Source organism: Castor canadensis, chromosome 12 (genome assembly GCF_047511655.1).
Source record: "Castor canadensis chromosome 12, mCasCan1.hap1v2, whole genome shotgun sequence".
Classification (NCBI taxonomy): Eukaryota; Metazoa; Chordata; class Mammalia; order Rodentia; family Castoridae; genus Castor; species Castor canadensis.
The window spans coordinates 22,839,493-22,861,357 of NC_133397.1; the positions used below are offsets into that span (position 1 = coordinate 22,839,493).

At 44.8% G+C, this 21,865-nt stretch overlaps 1 protein-coding gene across 3 annotated transcripts in view; it reads left to right on the top strand.

The window, feature by feature from the left end:
• Mapre3 (microtubule associated protein RP/EB family member 3) overlaps window positions 1-21,865 on the top strand; it is a 53,865-nt gene that overhangs the window by 25,364 nt on the left and 6,636 nt on the right. The window lies entirely within an intron of this gene.

A 21,865-nucleotide genomic window follows, 5' to 3' on the forward strand; every position in this document is an offset into this window, starting at 1 on the left:
AGAATTCCCCTGAATAGACTGGCTCTCCCCGGCCCATACAATTTGAACATCAAAATAAATGACAGTAATATGTTATTACACTTCAAATAAGATAATCTCTGTGTTTGTGCAATCTAAATAGGCAAATAAATAAGTGGAGGAAGGGAAAGAAAGTTCTTCCTTACTGATTGAATCAGAAGTGGTTCCCAAACAGGTCTGAAGGAAAATCAGAATGGAAGTTTTTTCAAATACCTAGGCCTCCTGCTAGAGAAGGGATGTATGCTGGAAAAACTCCTGGGAGATACTAATGAGCCCTCTCTGGGGACCACTGACATCCTGGCCACAGAAGACAGTGGGGAGGCAACAGAGGGAAATGCTGTGTATTAAGTCCACATGGCCCATTGGTGCCACTTCTGTTGCTTCTGAAATTCTTACCAGTACATTTGTTCTTCTTAAACCTGGCTGTGCAAAGGGAGAAGCTTCCGCCTACAGTGTCTTTGGGCAGCTATAAGAAACAAGGGACCTCAGAAGACCGGAATTTTCTTAAGTAGCAGAGACTGTCCCCTACAAAGCTTCCTTTTTAAACTCTTCACCAGAGGAACAAAAAATATCTGGAGGAAAAGCATCTAGTGAAGATTTTTTTTTCCTTTTTTTCATCAGGACTGGGGTTTGAACTCAGGACTTCATGCTTACATAGCAGGCACTCTACCACTTGAGCCACACCTCCAGTCCATTTTGCTCTGGCTATTTTGGGGATAGGGTCTCAAGAAAAGAACTATTTGCCTGATCTGGCTTCGAACTGCAATCCTCTCAATCTCAGCCTCCCAGTAACTAGGATTACAGGTATGAGCCACTAGCACCTGCTTTCCAGGAATCTTGAAGAGAGAAAAGACAAGTCCAACCTCAGACAAATTAAAGTCATGTCATGAGGTGAGCACTGAAAACCTTTTAAACCTATTTTGTACAAGTGTAGACGTATGGATACCAAAAATGTATAATGCATGGTATGTGATCCTGGCCGTCAAGGCACTCATCAGCTGTTTGGAAAGATGTTTTTAAAAAAAATTAGGCCAGGCACTGGTAGCTCACGCCTGTAATCCTAGCTACCTAGGAGGCAGAGATCAGGAGGATCTCAATTTGAAGCCAGCCCAGGCAAATAGTTCATAAGATCCTATCTCAAAAAAAACACCCTTCACAAAAATAGGGCTAGTGGAGTGGCTCAAGGTGAAGGCCCTGAGGTCAAGCCCCAGTACTGCAAAAAAAAATATTAAGCAGGAAGTGTGCCTCAAGTGGTAGAGTGCTTGCCTAGCATGCTCCAGGCCCTGGGTTCAATCCAAAGTACCACAAAAGGTGGGGGGGCACCCAACAGGAATAGAATTAGTGTAGAGAAAAGGAGAGAAGAATAAAAAACACAGATGAATAAAAAAAACCTAAATGCTAATATAAATGATAGACTGGTTCCTAAATTCTTTACAACAGAATATATATATGCTTAATTACTAAATGAATTAGGTTAACTCATGGAAGAACAAAGGATCGTTGAAGAGTGGATCGAGAGAAGACAGAATAATGGTGTTATGACATCAATTAGAAGGGACCTTACGAAGTCTCATAAAAATAAAATCTTTCCTAGTCCGGCCTTCAGTGTCACTCTTGACCCCTCTGAGATGTCCCCACAGGGTGTCCTCAGCTTGCAAACTGGCTATGGTGGACCTCACCCCTTCTCAAAACAGCTGCCTTTCGCCAGTCATGGTCTGTTTTTCTGTATCTTTGACACTGTTAGTTTTATCACTTGCGGTCCCAGAAGAAAATGTCTAACCCTTGTTCTTGCCTAGTGGCCATAAGTCGTTACAGGCAGCTATTTCTCCTGTCGCTCTGAGTTTCTGTCTCTAAGCCGCCACCCTCTCCCTGCCACTACCATGTCTGCAGCACATCCTCACATGACTTGGGTTGAAGTACAGCCACTCTATTCACTGTCAGTCACTCTCCTCTGAACATGCTCCTGCTTATGAGAGTTATTCTAAATGTTTGCTCCCCAGAACTGAATTCAGCATTCCAGGTGTGCTCTGACAAGCTCAGAAGGGAGCAAGATTATCATCTTCCTCATTCTAGAAAAAGGACTTTATAATCAGATATCTAGTTTCTCTTCTTCCTTGCTGCATTAACTTGGGCAAGTTACTTAAATTCTCTGAGCCTCAATTCCATTCTGCTAATATCTGGGAACATAACATGTGCTGGGCACATGCTAGATAATAGAAATCCTAGCCCTCAAGAAACTCCTAGTGAACTGGAAGAAGATGATATGGTAAGTACAATCTGTGTTAGCACTATACCCACAGAGCATTACAGAAACACCTGGCTAACACATCCCAGCCCACAGGAAGAAGCTGAGGATAGGAGACAACTCTCCAGGGGAGCCAACCCTTGAGACAAACCCCAAGAAGAGGTGAGTGTGCAGCAGAGCCAGATCAGTGGCAAGGAAAGAAAGGCATTTCAGCTGGAAGGAGCATCGAGTGTGCAGGGAGCTGGGAAGGCAGGCAGTGCCCCTCATAGGGCGAGTGCTGGGGAATGAGAAGACATGGAATCAGGTGGTTTGCAAAGAAGTGGATGTAAAGCCTCCAAAATGGAGCTAATGATACCTTCAGCACAACCAAACTCACAATGTTAAGAGGATTCGGTGAGCTAGGTGTGGTGGTATATGTCTGTAATTCCAGCGGGGAGGCTGAGGCAAGAGAATAGAGAGTTGGAGCTACATAACAAGACCCTGTTGAGGGGTGGGATTAGAAGAGGAGTAGGTGAGATAAATGAAATGCACAGTAGGGTCAGGTGCATAACGGCTCAATGTTGTGTGGCCTTTCGTCAGTCCCATCACAAAAGCAACTCAAATTGAGCTCCTGCCACCTTAAAAACCTTTGGTATTTTGCACAGTGTTGAAAATCATGTCTTGTGTTAAATATCTTCCTTATATTTGTTTTTTTTTTAATGCAGAACCTATGTCTTTCTTTTGAGTGCTTCAGCCTCTTACCATGGTCACAGCAATTTGAGATCCTGCTCCTGTCAGCTAGTACTCATAGACATGGTGGAACATGAGCTTGACCTTAAAAGGAGGATGGCATTCGGGTACAAGTCAAGGCCAGGAGGTGTTCAACACTAGGACACAGGCAGAAGGGAACAACCTGACTGAGCTGAGGGGTTGGGGATTGGAGAGGTCAGAGCACAGGTTAAGGAAACAGAAGTTATGAATACAAGAAGTTTGGCCTTTAGCCTATAGGAGCTATCTAGATACAGAGAGTCCCCAAAGGGTTGGGGGTAGGGGGGTAGGTAGGTAAAGCAGTGGTTTGGGAAAGGTTCGTTTTGCATAATGAGGCTTCAAGAAGACTTGAAAGAAAAGAGACTAGAGGCAAGAATACTGCCCAGTAGCAACATGGCAACAATCTGACAAGGACGATGTTAGGGAGAATGGAGGGGAGAAGGATGAGGAAATCAGTGACTTGATGACAACTTGGCTAGATTTTATCTTGGCATTAAATGGATCCTTGTAGGAGTTTGGGGTGGGGGGTAGCAGAGATCTTACATACAAATGAGTTCTAACATTTTACTCTAAAACATTTCATTGTTTCCACATTGCCGTTATTGGTACTCTTTCAGTTCTGAATACATTTCTCCATATTTTTAAGAAAATTAGTTTTTCCAAACTACCTATCTTTCTACCAACTCTCAGATGTTGGGGTTTGGGTTTTGGGGTTTTTTTTTGCCTGTTTTTGTTTTAGTGGTATGGGGGTTTGAACTCAGGACCTCTTGCTTTCTAGGAAGGTGCTGTACTCACTTGAGCAACACCATCAACCATTTTTGCTTTAGTTATTTTTCAGGCAGGATCTCTCATTATACCCACACCATGTGGACCATGATTCTCCTACTTATGCTTCTAGTGTAGCTGGGATGATAGGCGAGCACCACCATGCCTAGTTTTTATTGGTTGAGATAGGGTCTCATGAACTGCTTGGCTGGGCTGGACTTGAACTGCAGTCCTCCCATTCTCCATCTTCCAATAGTTAGGATTATAGGAATGAGCCACTGCACCAAGCTAAGACCTTAATTTTTAAGATGCAAGTAACAAATTTCCACTTAATTATATGAATGATTTTATAAATAAGTGAGTATGTTTATGTCAGTACTGTACTTTATCCAAATAACAAAACAATGCACCATCAGTGATATCAAGCAAACCTTCACCAACTGAGCCCTGCAAGATGTGTATTATGAAAGATTCTTAGGGACTGAAAGACAAGATCCCTGCTCAGAGAGCTCACTGCTGAGCAAGGAGAGAGGCCCAAGAAGAGAGAAGTACAATGCAGGGTCATGTGAGGGCTGATAGGAGATACAGGCTGTGGGTTCCATTACATCTTCTTATAGCTCCAGCAGGGGAGGCGGGAGGAGGCAAGAAGAAAAAGGATCCAGGGAAAAAGAGAAAGGAGAAGAGGGAAGAGAATAAGGAAGAAAAGAAGTAACTTACCTACCCCCAAAAAAGTATACTTTGTTACACTTTATAATGACAAAGTACTTTCAGATAGATTCTCTCATTTGATTCTGCCAGGAAGCTTAGGAGAGAGCAAGAAATGAGAAATGGGAGGAGATGGACAGCAAGACCTCCCACTAAGAGGAGAGATAGGCAGCGCTGGGAGCCCTGGTGATGTGCAGATGTGGGGAGGGCGGTTGAAGACAAAGCCATATCCCAGGTACATGCCAGGCCTTGGCCATTCCAGCTGATGGTGCCCAACTGGTAGAGGTAGACCTCAGTGGCCCTGGTTAGAATCCATTGAGGACCTTTTATAACCCGTGAGTTAGCTGGGAAGTCTGAACCATCTGGACAAAAGCGACAGAAGTCTAAGAGTGGCCATTTCAGCAGCTATTGTCAAGGACCTCTTGCTGCCTAGCCATAAGCTTTCTGTCATTGCTGCTGTACCCTGCCTGTTTGGTTTTTTTGTTTGTTTTTTCGTGGTGCTAGGGATCAGACACGGGGCCTTAGTCATGGTAGAGCAAGTACTGTACCACTGAGGTGTACCCCTGGTCCATGATTATTTTAAAAATATATTTTATTAGATATTTTTCTTGTTCCAAAAGTCATATTATGTTCTTTGTAGAAAAATTTGAAAATTCAGATGAACCTAAAGAAGGAAATAAAAAATCCCCTGTAACCTTACCTTCAAACAGAGCAATTACAGTTTTAGAATATAATCTTCGGTGCCTATTGGTCATTTTGGTTTACTAACACTTCCTTCTCCCCCAACACACACACTTTTGTTGTAAACATCTTCCGGTCTTTATCACTCAGAATTGTGTTTGATAGGAGTAATAATAAGTCCTTTTAACAGGGCTTGAGAATAGACGGTGGGTATTTAGCTCACATGACAGGAATCTGGGAGTACCCCTATATCCAGGCTGGTAGAACACCTCCAGGATGTCATCAAGGACATTTCAGCTTCCTTAAGCAGTTGCGTTACCTCCTGGTCTCAAGGTGGCTCATAGCTGTAAGGGAGACTGGAAAAACCAGGGTTTTGTTTTCTGGCCTCTCTACAGAGACAGACAGGGAAGAAGGGTGTTGGATGAGTGCTGAGTCAGCAGCCCACAGTGCCAAAGATTCATCTCAAATTGTTCTAGAATAGCTCTCTTAAGCAACTGCGCAGTTTAGATAATTCACTTAACAGTACATTGTCAGACATTTCAGTTGCCAGTTTTTCATTATTATAAATATGCTTGTATCTAAAGTTATGTATGTATCCATAATTATTTAGTATAAAATTCCCAGAAATAGAATGAAGGTCTAAAACTATATATAAAATGTAAAGAAAATTAATATTTTTTAGACAAATGCCCTTCAAAAAGGCAAGAGTACACTAAATTACACTCTCACCAATCGTGTTTGAAAGAGCTCATTTCCCTGTACCCTCTACAGCAGGATTTTTCTGTTTTGTCATTAAGCTATTGTCCTATGACTGTTACCATGGATTAACTTTGCATTAGTCTGACCACTCTCTGAACTGCCCATTAGCCTCTCATAACTCCAATCAGGGCCCTTTGAGCCCCCACAAGTCCCCACCCTTGTCCAGTGCTGTCTGGAGGTAAGGGCAGCAGGCTGTCCTTTACACGCAGGTAGGGTAGTATGAGCCTCACAGCATGCTCCTCACTCATCTGTACTTACTTTGAAAGTCCTTTCTGCCCTTACCTCCGAGTCCTCATTCAAGACCATCCTGACTTGTCTAGATTGAGATCCACCTGGAATCTGGCCTCTTTTGAACCAGCTCTCCCCACATCCTCACACAACATTCTCATCTGGACCTCCTCAGGTAGAGTGACCTGACAGGTCTCCATCATCTGTAACAGAGGGCTGGGGTGTAGTGCAGTGGTAGAGTATATACTTTGCATATGCAAGGCAGGAAAAGGGGGAAAAAAAGAATCTTGGCCATGATCTGAACACAGAGAAGGCTGAGAAGACAGTATCAGTAGATTCAGGGGATATTTAATCACATTAAGCTGCTGTTAACATGCTGCAGTTTCCTGGGGAAGTAGTCAAAAAAGTAAATTATGCCTGGGCATCACCACTGTGTGAAATACTTATTAACTAGTGAGCAGTTAGCCACTATGAAAATCCTTTTCAAATGAGAATTCAACCATGGGCAAGAGAAAAGAGTCCCTGAACTGTAGCCCTCTGGCCAAATCATCTCTATACACCCAGTGAGTACTAAAATATTCACTCATGTAGGCATATCATCCTGCATGAGTGAAGGAGTAAGTAGTGAACCAAGCAGGGCTCAAGCTGAAGTCAGGCAAATAGGCCAAACCCCAGTACCATTCTCTCTAAACAAGAAGAGAAGAATTTAGAATCCTCATGCCAGGAGGAAAATGATAAGGATTTTATTTTGGTGGTCCCTTCACTTCATGACCTTATGCTGACCTGAGAAAGGTGATCCCAAAGTAGAGGAACCAATGTCTTAAGGAAACTGGGCTCTGTGGGCTCTTCCTTGGGTATGCTTCTCTGACCATTACACCACCACTAGAGAAGAGAAAGGAAGAGAATATAAACTCTGTGAAGCACCTGTGCTAAATCTGACTAAAGCCAGGACATGACACCTTGTGCTATCACTGCTAACAAACTTCCTGCTCAGGCTTCTACCCAAATCCTTCACTTTGCCCATTATCAGATGCTGCCTCAATATAATACCCACAAAGTCAATCCCACACACAACTTTAATAATCACATCCCCCAATCTCCTTCTCCCTACCCAATTGTGTTGTTCCTGGCTCTTATGTCAAAGACTTTCCAAAGTTCCCTGTCAAAATTGCATTAACAACCTGTGACCATCACGAACCCGAATTGATCAATGTCACCACGTAGGTTAGCTTTAACCTTCATGACAGTCTGGCATCAGATATTTTAAGTTATTAGTAAAGACAAGCATGTTTCCTATGTTAGCCATTTATTCTCTCTTTCTTGTGAACTACTGTTCAGAGTATCTATGCCCCTGAGTCATAGCCATAGAGATGTCCAAAAGATGCTTTTGTTTTGTAGTAAGAAACTCCAGCCAAGAGAGGCTGCCTTTGCCCACAGCATGGATGAGCATGAGAAGCACAGCTGGAGCTGGACCCTTTGGAGTTTTTTCTCCACTTTTGATGTATCACACTGCCTGTCCACACGACTAACTGTACCAGGATATTTATTAGGGAATACACCACAAAGCTATCTATTTTGGAGGTGGAATTAAAACTTGCTTTCTGAATTATCTATTTCTTCTACATATAGAAAATACTGGAAAATCTTAAGCCATTTCCCCTTTCTTATCATTGTTTCCTCCTACTCCCATTTTTTAAGCAAAAGGATGAGAGGAGAGTAGTTTAAATAACATCAAGCTTTGTCCTGGTTCGCTGGTAATGTGCATTTTCTCCATGTTACCAAAGTGCCACTTCTTCCATCTCAAAATTCATTTCAGTGTAGCTGAAGTATGGCAAAATTTATTTTGCTTTCTTTTTAGCAATTACTGTAGGTGAATCTTCAAAACCTTCATATAAAGACATTTTCTAGTATCTCAAAGAACAGTAAATTTGTAGAGAAGTGGCAGGACACGGGAAAGCGATTTTGGTCTTGGAAGCTGAGAAACATGGAAAGAAACTCACTGAGTAAGGTGAGAGCTGACTTCAGGAAAGGGGAATTTATATCCTATATTTAGGCAGAAGAATAGGAGGCTAGAGAGACCCTTTCTGCTGTTTGCTGCCTATTAATTGCACTTAGCTCAAAAGAAATTTTTTTCAAAGAGACATATTTTGGGATGATATTTTTTAGTTTCCTTCACCATGAAGTTGAGCCATAATGCCAATTGTTTTTCTGTATCTCACATCCACATATAGGTGGAGAGGTTTGTGATAATCAGGAAGCTTGAAGTGGCAGGTCATTGGAGGGCTAGTTTAACTCAGAAAATTCTTACAATTTAGATTCCCAAGGATGAAGTTTGCACTCCAGAGGGCTGGGGAAATAGCTCAGTAGAGTATGTGGTTAGCATGCATGAGGCTGTGGGTTCAAATACCTAGCACCAAAAAAATGTTTGTATCCAATTAAGTTTCCCTTTCTTTTTTTTCCTTGTTTTTTTTGGTGGGATTGGGGTTTGAACTCAGGGCTTTGAGCTTGCAAAGCAGACACTCTACAGGTTGAGCCATCTTCTGTGGTTATTGTTTTGGAGACAGAATCTCTCAAACTATTCACCTGGGATGGCCTCAAACCTTGATCCTCCCAATCTCAGCCTCCCAAGTAACTAGGATTACAGACATGAGCCGCCAACACTCAGTCTTAATTAAGTTTTAAATGCAATTATTTCAGAAAAGTTGGAAATCCACTACCTCAGTAACTAAGACTTGTTTTCATTGTTTTAGGAATAATTGGAAAGTTTTTAATGGAACAGGACTGATTCCCTGGGTAAATCACAACCTGCATGATGAACTTACTTTGACAGAATTGTAACTCCTCTTAAAACCCTCTATCCTTAAAGAAAACAGAAGATGGCTGCAATCAGTCCTAGAGCCTGCCTCACCTCTAGAACACAGCAAAAGGTCATCCACACCTGGAGTAGAATGACAGGGCAATGGAGGTCCTTGAAGTTGTTGTTGAGCATTGGGCCTCAGTAAAAATTTAGGGCAGAACAGTCCAGGTATGCTCTTGATTTTCCCAGGAGAAGGCAAATAAATACTATTTTGATCTAAAAGAATACTAAAGAAAGCAGAATATTTACAGCTGTAAAATAAGCAGCCTTGGGAGGCACAAGAGATCAGAAGTATTTCATTCTGGTAAGGGAGCAACTATTCTATTTATGGTTACATTATCTATATTTCAAGCCATTGGAGTTTTTGACTGGGAGAGTCAGGATCTTACAAAGACTCGTGACTGATTATTTTAGACTTCCTCCCCCCAACCCTCAATACTGGGGTTTGAACTCAGGGCAATCCATGCCTCTAGCCCATTTTGCTCTGGCTGTTTTGGAGCTAGGGTCTAGCTTTTTGCCCAGGTCGACCCGGACCACGATCTGCCTATTTTATGCTTCCCACCATCATTGCGATGGCAGGCGGGTACCACCTGCTCAGCTTTTTTCCATTGAGATGGGGTCTTGAAAACTTTAGCTCTTCTTTAGTTCTGGTTTAAGAGGATATTGTGCAAGAAGATGGAAATCTGTACAGGTCATTCTGAACCTTGATGGGTTCAGCTCCAATAATCCTAGGAATAATTGGATGGTTGAAACTTTGTTCCATTAATTGTTTTTTGTTGTTTGTTTGTTTTACCATACTGGCATTTGAACTCAGTGTCTCATGCTTATGAGGCAGGCACTATACCACTTAAGCCACTCTGCCAGCCCCCCTTATTTGTTTTAAAGTTCCTCTCAAACATTGAGGCTCCCTGAATTGGGCACTACAAATTTTAATTATTCTCTGTAAAATTATGCCATGTAGGAAGAAGAAAGGTCATAAATTTTGGTGACAGTATAAATGGATGTAAGAAGCAGGAGTCTGTCCTGGAGAAGCACAGAGTTAGGTTTAGACTGAAAGCAAAACCATCATTCTGAGAACAGCCAGTGCAAACAGTTGTGCCTACTGTGGAGCCTCTTCCCCTGACCAAATGCCTGGGCCTTTTAAGTATGCACCTCAACCAAGTTTGCAGATCACAGAGGAAAAATCTTCTCCAGAGCCTGAGCAAAGCAAGAGGAACCTGGGAAGGTTTTCACAGAGTTTATTGTAATCACCAAAACTGGAAACAGCCCAGATGACCTTCAGTGGGAGAATGGATAACTGTGGCATTTCCATCCATATACCATTGCTTGGACTACTCAGCAGTAAAAAAAGAACTATTAATCCCTGCAATAACTCAGAAATCAAAGGCATTGCACTGAAAAAAAGGAAAAAAAAAACAAACTCAAAAGGCTACTGTATGGTTCCATTTACATAGCATTCATAAAATGACAAATTTATAGTGATGGAGACCAGATCTGTTGTTGCCAGGGGTTAGCATTGGGGGCAGGCATGCTATATAGCGATAGCTTAAGGGATTTTCTTTGAGGTTATAGAACAGTGCTGTATTGCATGAGTCTATACATGTGATGAAGTTTCATAGACTTAACACCAAAAACAAAACAAAAAGTGCATATAGAAACTGATGAAATCCAAATAAAGTCTATAGTTTAACGATATACAAATGTTAGTTTCCTGAATTTAATAATTGTTATGTTATTGCGGAACCTGGATGACAATGCATGGAAACGCTTTGATCTATTTTGAATTGAGAGTCTAAAGTTATTTTAAAATTAAAGGTTTATAAAAAAAATGGAAGCATGCCGATTGATGCAGCAGTCCTTGGGATTTACTAGAAAAGGTAATGTAAAATAAAACCTCTGAAGAATTGTATATTGAATGCTGTTTCTAAGAGCTATAATTTCATTTGTTTCTTTGTTTTGGATATCATGCTGTTCATAACTATAATGTTTAATATTATATATTATATATATAATACTAAATACTGTTATTGATATTTTATATTATTATAAATATACATAAGAAAAAAATCCTTTGGTGGATTTCCCCCAAGGATAAAACTAGTCCTTGGCTATGACATAAAGTAGAACTTGTCTACCTTTTCAGCCACATCTCCTGCCCACAACATACATTCTGGGTGAATTCTCTGCAGGCCTCTCCCTCCTCACCATGCATTTCCCTTCCTCTTGACTTTCAAACTATGCCTCCTCTACAAAACCTTCTCTGACCCAAGAAACAGGATAGCTCCAGCAGTGTCTAGGGAGGAGCACAGTGTGTTGCCCTTTGATTATTTCCTTTGCTTATCTAGCACCCACACTGTCCTTGGATTCCTCCAGGGGCCAGGCTGAATCCCATTCCTTCCTGGCATAGTGCCTGGCACACAACACTGTGTGTGTGGAGCACCCACTCCGTAAATGGTGGTGGGTGAGTAAATGGGTGAGTGAGTGAGTGAGTGAGTGGGTGGGTGAGTGAGTGAGTGAGTGAGTGGGTGAGTGAGTGGGTGAGTGAGTGAGTGAGTGGGTGAGTGGGTGAGTGGGTGAGTGAGTGGGTGAGTGAGTGGGTGAGTGGGTGAGTGGGTGAGTGGGTGAGTGAGTGGGTGAGTGAGTGAGTGGGTGAGTGGGTGAGTGGGTGAGTGAGTGAGTGGGTGGGTGAGTGGGTGAGTGGGTGGGTGAGTGAGTGGGTGGGTGAGTGAGTGGGTGAGTGGGTGAGTGGGTGAGTGAGTGGGTGAGTGAGTGGGTGAGTGGGTGAGTGAGTGGGTGAGTGGGTGAGTGAGTGGGTGAGTGGGTGAGTGAGTGGGTGAGTGGGTGAGTGAGTGGGTGAGTGGGTGAGTGAGTGGGTGGGTGGGTGAGTGGGTGGGTGGGTGAGTGAGTGGGTGGGTGGGTGGGTGGGTGAGTGGGTGGGTGAGTGGGTGGGTGGGTGGGTGAGTGAGTGAGTGGGTGGGTGAGTGAGTGGGTGGGTGGGTGAGTGGGTGAGTGGGTGGGTGGGTGGGTGAGTGGGTGAGTGAGTGGGTGAGTGAGTGGGTGAGTGAGTGGGTGAGTGGGTGGGTGAGTGAGTGAGTGGGTGGGTGAGTGGGTGGGTGAGTGGGTGAGTGAGTGGGTGAGTGAGTGGGTGAGTGAGTGAGAGAGTGAGTGAGTGAGTGGGTGAGTGGGTGAGTGAGTGAGAGAGTGAGTGGGTGAGTGAGTGAGAGAGTGAGTGAGTGAGAGAGTGGGTGAGTGGGTGAGTGGGTGGGTGAGTGGGTGAGTGGGTGAGTGGGTGGGTGAGTGGGTGAGTGAGTGGGTGAGTGAGTGAGTGGGTGAGTGGGTGAGTGAGTGGGTGAGTGAGTGGGTGAGTGAGTGAGTGGGTGAGTGAGTGGGTGAGTGAGTGGGTGAGTGAGTGAGTGGGTGAGTGAGTGGGTGAGTGAGTGAGTGAGTGGGTGGGTGAGTGGGTGAGTGAGTGGGTGAGTGAGTGGGTGAGTGAGTGGGTGAGTGAGTGAGTGGGTGGGTGAGTGGGTGAGTGAGTGGGTGAGTGAGTGGGTGAGTGAGTGGGTGAGTGAGTGAGTGAGTGAGTGGGTGAGTGAGTGAGTGAGTGAGTGAGAGCATCAGAGCCTTGGCAGAGTGCTTGTCAATCAATTTTGTTTATTCTGTGCTGTCTTAATACAGTAATTTTCCACAAAACTAAAGATCAAAGGGGGCTCAATCACAGCTAAATAGAGCAGTACATTAATATTTAAAACATTGTTTTCCAAATACTCAACTTGATTAAGACTTTATTGCATTAACATTTTCCCCATTTCTTCTCTTCATTCTTGGTAGTGTTTTAAGCAGCTGAGAGAGATCATAAAATTGCACTCTGAGCTTCCTTGCACAGATAAGAACTAGAACTTACTTAGGGTAGGTAGACAATGGGTTCTGAAGGAGAATGGGGGATGTTGAATGGAGGAGCAGCAGCCTACCTTTAGTCTATATTTCTCTTCAAAATTTAACTACAGGAGGGCTGGTGGCACAACTCAAATGGTAGAGCTCCTGCCTAGCAAACAAAGTCCTGAATTCCAACTGCAGTATCACCAAAAAATAACTAACTAAAGGAATAAAAATAGTCACCATGATGTAGGTAACCACTCTCTAGTCTATCTAAAACATTGCAACAATCACAAATGGCCTGGTGACAGACTCGCAGTTTCCCTCCTCAGCGTCCTCATGGGTAAATGGCCCGGGACTCCCTAACTGTCTGCAGGTCTAGTGTCTGTCCCTGCACTCCAGCAAAATGACTCAGAGTTTCAGCATTCCTCCTTGCTCAATGAATGACCATCTCTCCAACTAAGGTCTGCTAGCATCACTAACAGGGCAGACGCCTTCCTCCTGGAACCCAGCCCCTCCCATGGCTCCTGAAACCTCACCCACCTCTCCCCACCTCCTCTCCTTTGATCATATGCCCTAACATTCCTCCAAGACTTAGTCATGGGTCTCATGCTCACTTTTTCAAATAAAAGTAATAATAAACATGCTTCCCATGTCCAAATTCCCCCATTTTCTCTTCACTGCTTTCTCACATCTTGTCATCTTTGCAGGCTACCTTAGGTGCCACCTTTTCCCAGAAACCGTCTATGTGCTGAGCCCTCACTCATCCTTTGCCTACCACTGGAAAGTGTGAAAACCAAATGTGCTTTCCCTGTTGTGCATTTCATATGTTCTGTGTGTAGGATCCCTTGTTTTATGGATGACCCTTATCTCTTCAACCAAACAAATGCTCCTTAAAGATAAGACCCAGGCTTTAAAATGGTCTGGTGGCTCCATGGTGCCTAACAGAGTGTTTACTATCTATGTCAGTGGTCAACAAACACTTGCTGATTAAGATTAAGGCAACGTTGCAGTAGTTTAGAAAGAGAGATATAAAAACTGGCTGTGGTGGTGCACACCTGTAATCTCAGCAAGGTGGGAGGCAGAGGTAGGAAGATCTCAGTCTGAGGCTGGCTCCAGGCAAGTAGCACTAGACCCTATCTGAAAATAAACTAAACCAAAAAGGATTGTAGGCATGACTCAAGTGGAGGAGCACTTGCCTAGCAAGCTCAAGCCCCTGAGTTCAATTCCCTGTACCACCAAAAAAAGAGAAAGAGAGAGATAAATTTCTGGAATTTCCTTTCCAGTCTCATCCTGCTGAGTGGGCTAACCAGCACACATCACCTTGCATTGGAGCTGTGAAAAATCAAACTGCTCTTCCAGCCAGTGCACCGGTGCAGAAGGAGCACGGGACTTGGATTTAGATGGCCTGTGCTCAGCTCTGACCTTGCCAGGGACTCATCTTGAGCTTGGGAAAATCACTTGAATCCCAAGTTGACGATTAGAAGTTTGTGGAGATGAATGCTCTAACCCACAAAACTGGCATTCCTATTGGGAATCCCAGGCACTGTGATAGGCCAGGAGGGAAGTTATGTGAAGGTAGGCAAGCAAACCTTCTGCAACCTCTCTAGTGTGTCCCCACTGAGGTGGGGTTAGTCCTGCAGGGTAGGCAGATATGGTGGAATACTGAGGACATGAAGAATGGCAAGAGAGAGGACAGAGATTCAACACTGAATCGTATTAAGTTTGTTTCAGATATTTTCAGGGCAGGCTTTCTGGTGGAAAAACTAGAAGATAAGTCATCTGTGCCCTCTTGAAACAGACAAGCAAATAAAACTGGGAGGATTCTGAGAGGGGATTGAATGTAGGTGGAAGGAAGGATGACAGCAAAGAAGGGGCCAAGCCTAGGGTGAAGGGGAACAAGCTAAATAGTTCATAGAGTCCAGGCATTTCAGAGAAGGGCAAGAACATACCACTCTGCCCTTGCTGACAACTCAGTCAGACATCTGAAGAAATGTAGTTTAAGGGAATATAAATGACATGTCTTGTCTGAGACCCAGAGACACAGGTGTACTTTTAGAGTGTGAAGAGCCACAAAGGAGACATCAGGCCCGATAGGACTGCTGGAAACATGAACGTTCTCTCCCCAACATTTCACAACAGCTCCTGCAGCTGTGTTCCCTCTGTCTTGGGGCTAGCTGCCAGTGGGCCAGCTACCTGCCCCCCAGAGCAGGCCAGGTGGGGAGGTTACCAGGCAACACTCTAGACCCCACTTAAAACCCTACTCTGTGAAATGTGGCAGCACTGAGTTTACATATTTCAGAGGAAGAAAGTCTCTTGCTGAAAGTCGTAAGGCTTCATGCTTAGGAATGGTTGTGTGTGGCCAGAGAATGCAGCTGTCCTCCCTTCACTTCCTTCCAGCAGCACCTCCTTGGGGTGAGCACACACAAGAAAAGACCAGAAAAACCACTTGTCCCAAGCCTACCTGCTATCTGAACGCTCCAGTCTGTGTGACCTCTCCATTCAGCAGATTCACATTCAGAAGCTAGGGTGTCTGGAGTCCAGAGCCTGTACTAACTCAAGAGGAAATGGCTGTACTAGCTCCAAGACACTCGCTCTACTGAGGATCATAAAGATCAGGCAGCAGAGAACCAAAGCCAAGCCTGTCCCTGATGTCTTGGCTGATGTCTTTGTCTCAGGGTTCTGAGAGGGTCTGGGGAATTTGGTTTAGAGAGCAGGAAAGAGCGTAAGTTGAATATGTCAGTGATCCTCAAAGTTGCTCAGCCTCCAAGTTAGCGAAGAACCTTTAGTTCCCACAAGCAATGTCTCTTTTATCCTCCCAACAGCTCCATGCTCAATAATATCACTATTCTGGTTCTTCAGCCACTTGCCAGAGTCTCTAAGCAGGAAGTGGCAAAGCCTGCTATGCAGCTTCTCCTGCCATAAAACCCCCTTCATCACACCGCAGCCTCCAGGAGCCTGATGCTGGTGGCCTTCGTTTGATAGTGGTTCTGTGGAAGTTTGTTGGCTTAAAAAACAGGTGTTTGAGGAACTTGAAGATGTTCCAGAAAGAACCTTTAGGAAGAAAGGATCACCTTTCTATCTGTCTACCTAGGTGGGACCTACTAGAAGGGATTAACTTTTAGTAGGATAAACAGAAAGATGTTCTGTTTACTACATGCCCATGTTTCCCTTTAGCTTTTGAATTATGATCAGATAGAGCAACCTATCCCCAACATCTCTGAGGTCACCTTCCCCCGACAGTGGCTACAAAGAGTGTAGCCACATTACTCAGAAGCTCTGTAAGAGTCCAGATTGTGTTCAGCAGGACACACCCAGGATGCAGTGGCTAGGACCTCAACAAGACTCAGTGTCTTGGAAAAAGCCCCATGTCCTAAGAGTTGTGAGAACAGAATTGTGGAAAAGCTCCAGGCCCTAACTGCCTCTACAACCATCCATATCCCTGTGCTAGCTCTGCTGAAGTGGGAGATTACTGTCCCCCAGCCAAACCTAGCATTACCCCCACTTGCCCATCTCTATTTTGCTACTTCATCTTTGAGTTGCTGAGCCTCTCTGTGAGTCAGGTGCTTGCTCAGCCAGGAGAAGAAGGTGATTGGCTGAGTGGGAAGGGCTTTGTGACCCACTGATAGGGCTCCCCTAGCCCCTCAGAACCCTCCATCCCTGCCTGCACATATTGCCTCCATGCAACTCCAGAACAACCTGGATGTGTGAGCCAAGGGGGCAGAGGGTAGCAATTTTGCAGAGTTTCCAAACAGGTGACTTCAGCCCCCCGGGCCTGGGCAGGAAGGGGTAGCCCAGTGACAATGGACATAGCCCCACGTCGGGAGCGGAAACATTTTGGCAGGCTCCGCAGAGCTTGCTCTCCTCTGGTCCCACAGCATCTGCTCCAGTTTTCCCAGCCGGTAGGATGACATCCACTAAGCAGCTATATGGGAAATCTGGACTTGGGGAAGGATTGTCATTCCGAGGTCCCACTTCAGAAAGCTTAGGTGGCTATCTGCAGGCAGAAGGGGCAGAGAAGAGGGCACTTCTGTAGGCTGTCTCCCTTCTAGATTGGTCTTTCCATAGTCTCAGAGACATGGCTGTGTGGCAGACATCTCAAACAAGTGTCCTTGGATTCTCACTGTCTGCCCAGTGATGTTGATAATGCTTGGCAAATACTGGGTGCCAGGTTCTGTGCTCAGTGCTTTGAATAGATGGTCCACTTAGTCCTCATAACAGCTCTATTGAGTGGGAATTGTCACTATCTGTATTTTATAGTTGGGGAAATTGAGGTGTAAAATCAAATTGGACATGGTAGAGCCGGGATTTGAACCCAAGAGGTCTAACTGGAGGTTCAGGACTCTTAAAGCAGACTTTTTGGAACTGGCTGGCAGCATGCCAGTCACCACCTGCAGGACTGGAAGACATGCATGTCTTTTATAGCCACCTTGAGCAGATTGTGATCTGGAACCTACAGGGAGTTCTCCTGTAGGTTAGGGACCAGCCATAACAGAACTGAACTTAGGGTAAAGAAAGCCATAGAAAATTAGAGAAATTGAAGCTCTTTGAATTGTCTTCAAGAGATATGTGTAGAAGCTAGGTTTCCACTGAAGATTTAAAAACAGAAAGCCAAAAGTAGATGTAGGCTGGTGCTGAGGCTATTAAGTATTAGAATGTGAAACTTCAGAGTTATTGAGACTCACCATCTTTGCAATTTCAGAATAGAAGTGTCTAAGACAAGTGTAATCTGGGGTACCTGCAAAGGAGCCAGATGGTCTCCAGAAACCCTTCTGTCCATATCATACCCTTCTGGATATTGAGATTTAGTCTTGGTGACCATTTTTCAAGGCCTCAGACTGCGGAATGATGAGCAGCTCCCCTCCCAACAAGAGCTGTGACCATCTTTCCCCTTTCCAGTGATCCTGGTGCAAAGAAGTGATTTAGCAAAGTCATCAGATTAAACCTCCTAAGCTTTTCTTTCCCCTGACTCCAGATGTAGTAGCAGGAGTCAAGGCCCCAGAAAGCAGACTTTTCCCAAGGCCTGCTTGATCTGATCCTCAAACAGAGCAGCTCCCCTGGCTGCAACTCAGTCAGGAACTGTTTCTCTTGACAGTGCCATGTGCCAAAGAAGGTGGTAGAAAGACAGAGACAGGGTTGGAAGACCCTGCCATTGCAGTCTTTGGGGGTGGGTGGTTATTTTCATTCTCTCAGGGAGGTAAAGAGCTATTGATAATAGGTGTGTTATCACTAAGCATTTTGTAAAACTGTACCTCTGCTCTCATTGAGGCAGCTGGTCTGAGAATCCAGACACGTGGGCAAATGGTTCATTTAACCTCCACCCCGGCAGTTGGCCTGCTTTGTGTCCAGGCCTAAGTCTCAGTCTATCAGAAGTTGGACCAGTTGATGAGTTGAACCTGTGACGTTAGGCAAAAAGGAGGCCAGTTTAGATCAGTCCAGAATCTTAGAGCAGAGACCTGCTCACGCTGCTCCAGCTGGCCCAGCTCCAAGAGGACAGGCCCTCCACTTAAGCCCTTCCTTAATGCCACCAGATTTCGATGGACACTGTCTTCCTCTTCGGGGAACAAATCAAATTTAGGGGCTCTCCTTTTTCTAAATTGAGCTAGGGAAAGGGGTCTTGAGGATGGGGGAGGCCGTTAAAGGAGTCTTGGCTCAGGACCTGGATGCCACCTGCTGGCCATATTTAGTTCCATGCATAGGGACAAAACTCAGGAGAGGAAAATTAAAAGGGCACCCTACCCTCCCCAGCATGACAAGGAATAAGGCAACAGGAAGGCTGTTTTCATGGAGCTCCAGCAAGTATGATACAGGATCCTTGCAAGGACCCCTGGGTTCCTTGCTGAGCAAAGATGACCCAGCCAGGGCAGAGAGCAGTCTGCCTGTGCAAATGGCTCTGGTCCAAGTATTGGCTGCCATTCCTTCCCCAAAAGTCCCGTAGGGGTGACAGAATTGTTAATTAATAGGCCCTGAAAGGAGCCATTTTTCAGCTTCCTTCTTAAAGTCACTGTTGCCACTTTGATCAGAGATTTAGAAAACACCCTCCCATCATGTCTGGCCAACCCAAGAAGACCTGGCATTTTTCAAGTAGCTATGTAGCTCTTGGTGACTCCTGACATCAAGGTCTTTGTTGTAGTTCTCCAGGGAGCTGGAGATTTTTCTTGTTACCAAGGAGAAAGAGAGGAACTAGGAACACCAATAATCTTAGCTGCTCCAGTGATAGAGGTAGAAACATCACGGTTCAAGGCTGGCCCAGACAAAGGTTAATGAGACTAGGCAGGGTGCAGTGGTTCACACCTGTAATCCTAGCTACTCAGGAGGGGGAGATTGGGGAGGATCGAAGTTCAAGGCTGTACTGAGCAAAAAAACGTTCTCAAGACCCCATCTCAACCAATAAAGGCCAGGCATAGTGGCATGCTCCTATCATCTCAGCTACACAGCATAAATAGGAGGGCCTTGGTTCACCTAGCCAGACTCTATCTCCAAAATAACTAAAGCAAAAAGGGCTGGGAACCTGGCTCAAGTGGTAGAGTGCCTGCATAGTAAGCACAAAGCCCTGAGTTCAAACCCCAGTATTGCCACAAGAAAGGAAGGAAGGCAGGCAGGCAGGCAGGAAGGAAGAGGGCTAACACTTTACCTCTGGAGAGATGACAAAACATTGCAACACCTGGAGTGTTTTTTAAAAGTGTATGTGATATGTATATGCATTATATATTATGTTACCATATGTATATGTGTGTATACATAAACACACACACACACACACACACACACACATGCTTAGGCTTCTCCTAGTGAGGAATACCTGAATGCATTGAGTGGGCCTGAGCTATCAACAGGTATGGTCGTATGGTAACCCAGGAAGGCCACCTTCAGGCTACAAGACCTTTGAAGCTCAAATGCAGTCAAAAACCAGAGCACAGGTGTGGACTAGGACCATTACTTCTGCTTTTCTTGAATAATCAGCCTTTAACCCATTAAAAAGAATAAAATCCCTAACTTGATTAGGAATTCCCAGGGCCAACATAAGACTGCCATACTTCCTCAAAACCATCCCACAAGCCCAGACCCTCTGAGGGCTAGCAGTGTCAGCCACAGCTGATCCAGAATCACCCTGCTCCAGAGACAAAATGGCCCCAGGATCTCCGGGAGATAGGAGTCTCTGAGCCTGTGGAAAGCTCTTAAATAGGACAGTCCTTCTGAACAGTTACCAGAATAGCTCTGCCATGTGCACCCAGCCCCACCAACCTCCACAACCCCCCCACAGACCCTCCCAGACCTGGCAGAGTCTGCCCACTCATCCTTGTGACCATGCAGACCCACCTCTCAGATCTGTTTACTGTCTTTCTTGACTTCCTGTAGCATTTCTTGTTTTTATCACAGTTGGGGCTTACTGTTGTGGGGTGTGTATCTCCCCAGTAGGGTTACTCACTTCTTGAGGATGGGACAAATCTTTTCAATCCTCATAGTCCATAACAAAATAAATATTCATGGAAATAAAATACACTGTTCTTGACCCTCCTACTCTGCCTCTTGAGGCACTTAGTTCCACCCACCCTGTCTACTCCTCACCTGCTGCTACCTTAGGTGATTTCCTCCTGGAAGTTCAGAAACACCTCCAACTCCAGTCTCTGCCCTTCCCTTCCACCAACATGGTTAGGCAATTGCTGATTGCCAAGAATTGGTCTGGAACCCAAAGGTAAATTAAACAGCTAAGTCAAATGGAAGGGAAAGACATTCCTTGAGAGAATGTAAGGAAGCCCTCAGTTGTGCTCAGGGTGCTATAGGGACCGATGAGTAGGGGCTAATGGTGACATTCACTGCAATAATGAATACAGGAAAAGACGAATGTTGTATAAGAAGGTTCTGGGCCATATGTCTCATATGGGGCTTCAGAGAAAGTTTCCTGGAAAGGAGGCTGGAGCCAAGTCCTACAGGTTAGGGACGGAAAACCCAGGCCAGCAGATACTGAGAAGGAGGAGAAGATGTGAGGAGGTGTCACTTAATCATTCAACAACCTTACTGAGCACCTTACCTGTGACAGGCACTTCCTGACACGGGAGACAGGCATATAAAACAAGTCTGGTGGGAATGCTAGTTAGGATACAAGGCAGTGAACTCAAAGCCATTGTGTAAGAGGAGGCACAAGTGCAGTCAAAATTACCCTGGGAAATCTCTGAAATTGCCAGGTATTAAGTCTTTAGAAACTCCCAGGGCAATAATTCTGGTTTTTCTTATCCATTGACCCCCTGCTCGGGCTCCCTTTCCCCACGCAATGAAGGTCAAGGTTTATTTTTTAAAGGAGGAAGGACTAGGAATATGTAAGAGTATTTTTCTATTGTGACTTTTATTCAAAAACAGTTCATTTAAGTTAAGTGTGCACACAATGAGGCTCCATTGGAAAGATGTGCGTGGGATTAAGGATGGCGGTGTGATGGGAGCCACCCCAGCAGATGGCAAGCTGAGCCTCTCTCTAAATCAATGCTTCTCACATTTGCCTGTGCTGCAGACCCTCTCAGGGTCTTGGTCAAACGCAGATCCTAATTCATCAAGTCTGGAGGAGAGTGCAAGAATTAGAACTTCTAGCAAGCTGATGCCCATATAGCCCCAGTGCTGCTGGAGCTGTATGGTGAATGAATGGACATGGGGTGAAAACAGCTTTCCAGGGCAAGTAGGGACCTGCTCTGGCTCCTAACTGAGGAAGCAAAACTCAAGAGGTGGGGTCCATTTAGAGTTGGATAAGTAGGAGGGAGCTACCTACAGAGGACCAGGAAGTAGGTAGGATATATTTTTACTTCACAGAGACACTTTGCATATTAAATCTGGAGAAATATTCTTCACTCCAGAAATATGAGCTCTTACAATTCTTATAATACAGCAGTCCTTTTGTGTCTCCATTTCTGATAAAGGCCTGGTTACAAGAAATCCTTCCCTCTTCTCTTCATGGTGATAAACAGCAGCTGATCTCTGTGTGGGGTGGTGAGAAGGGG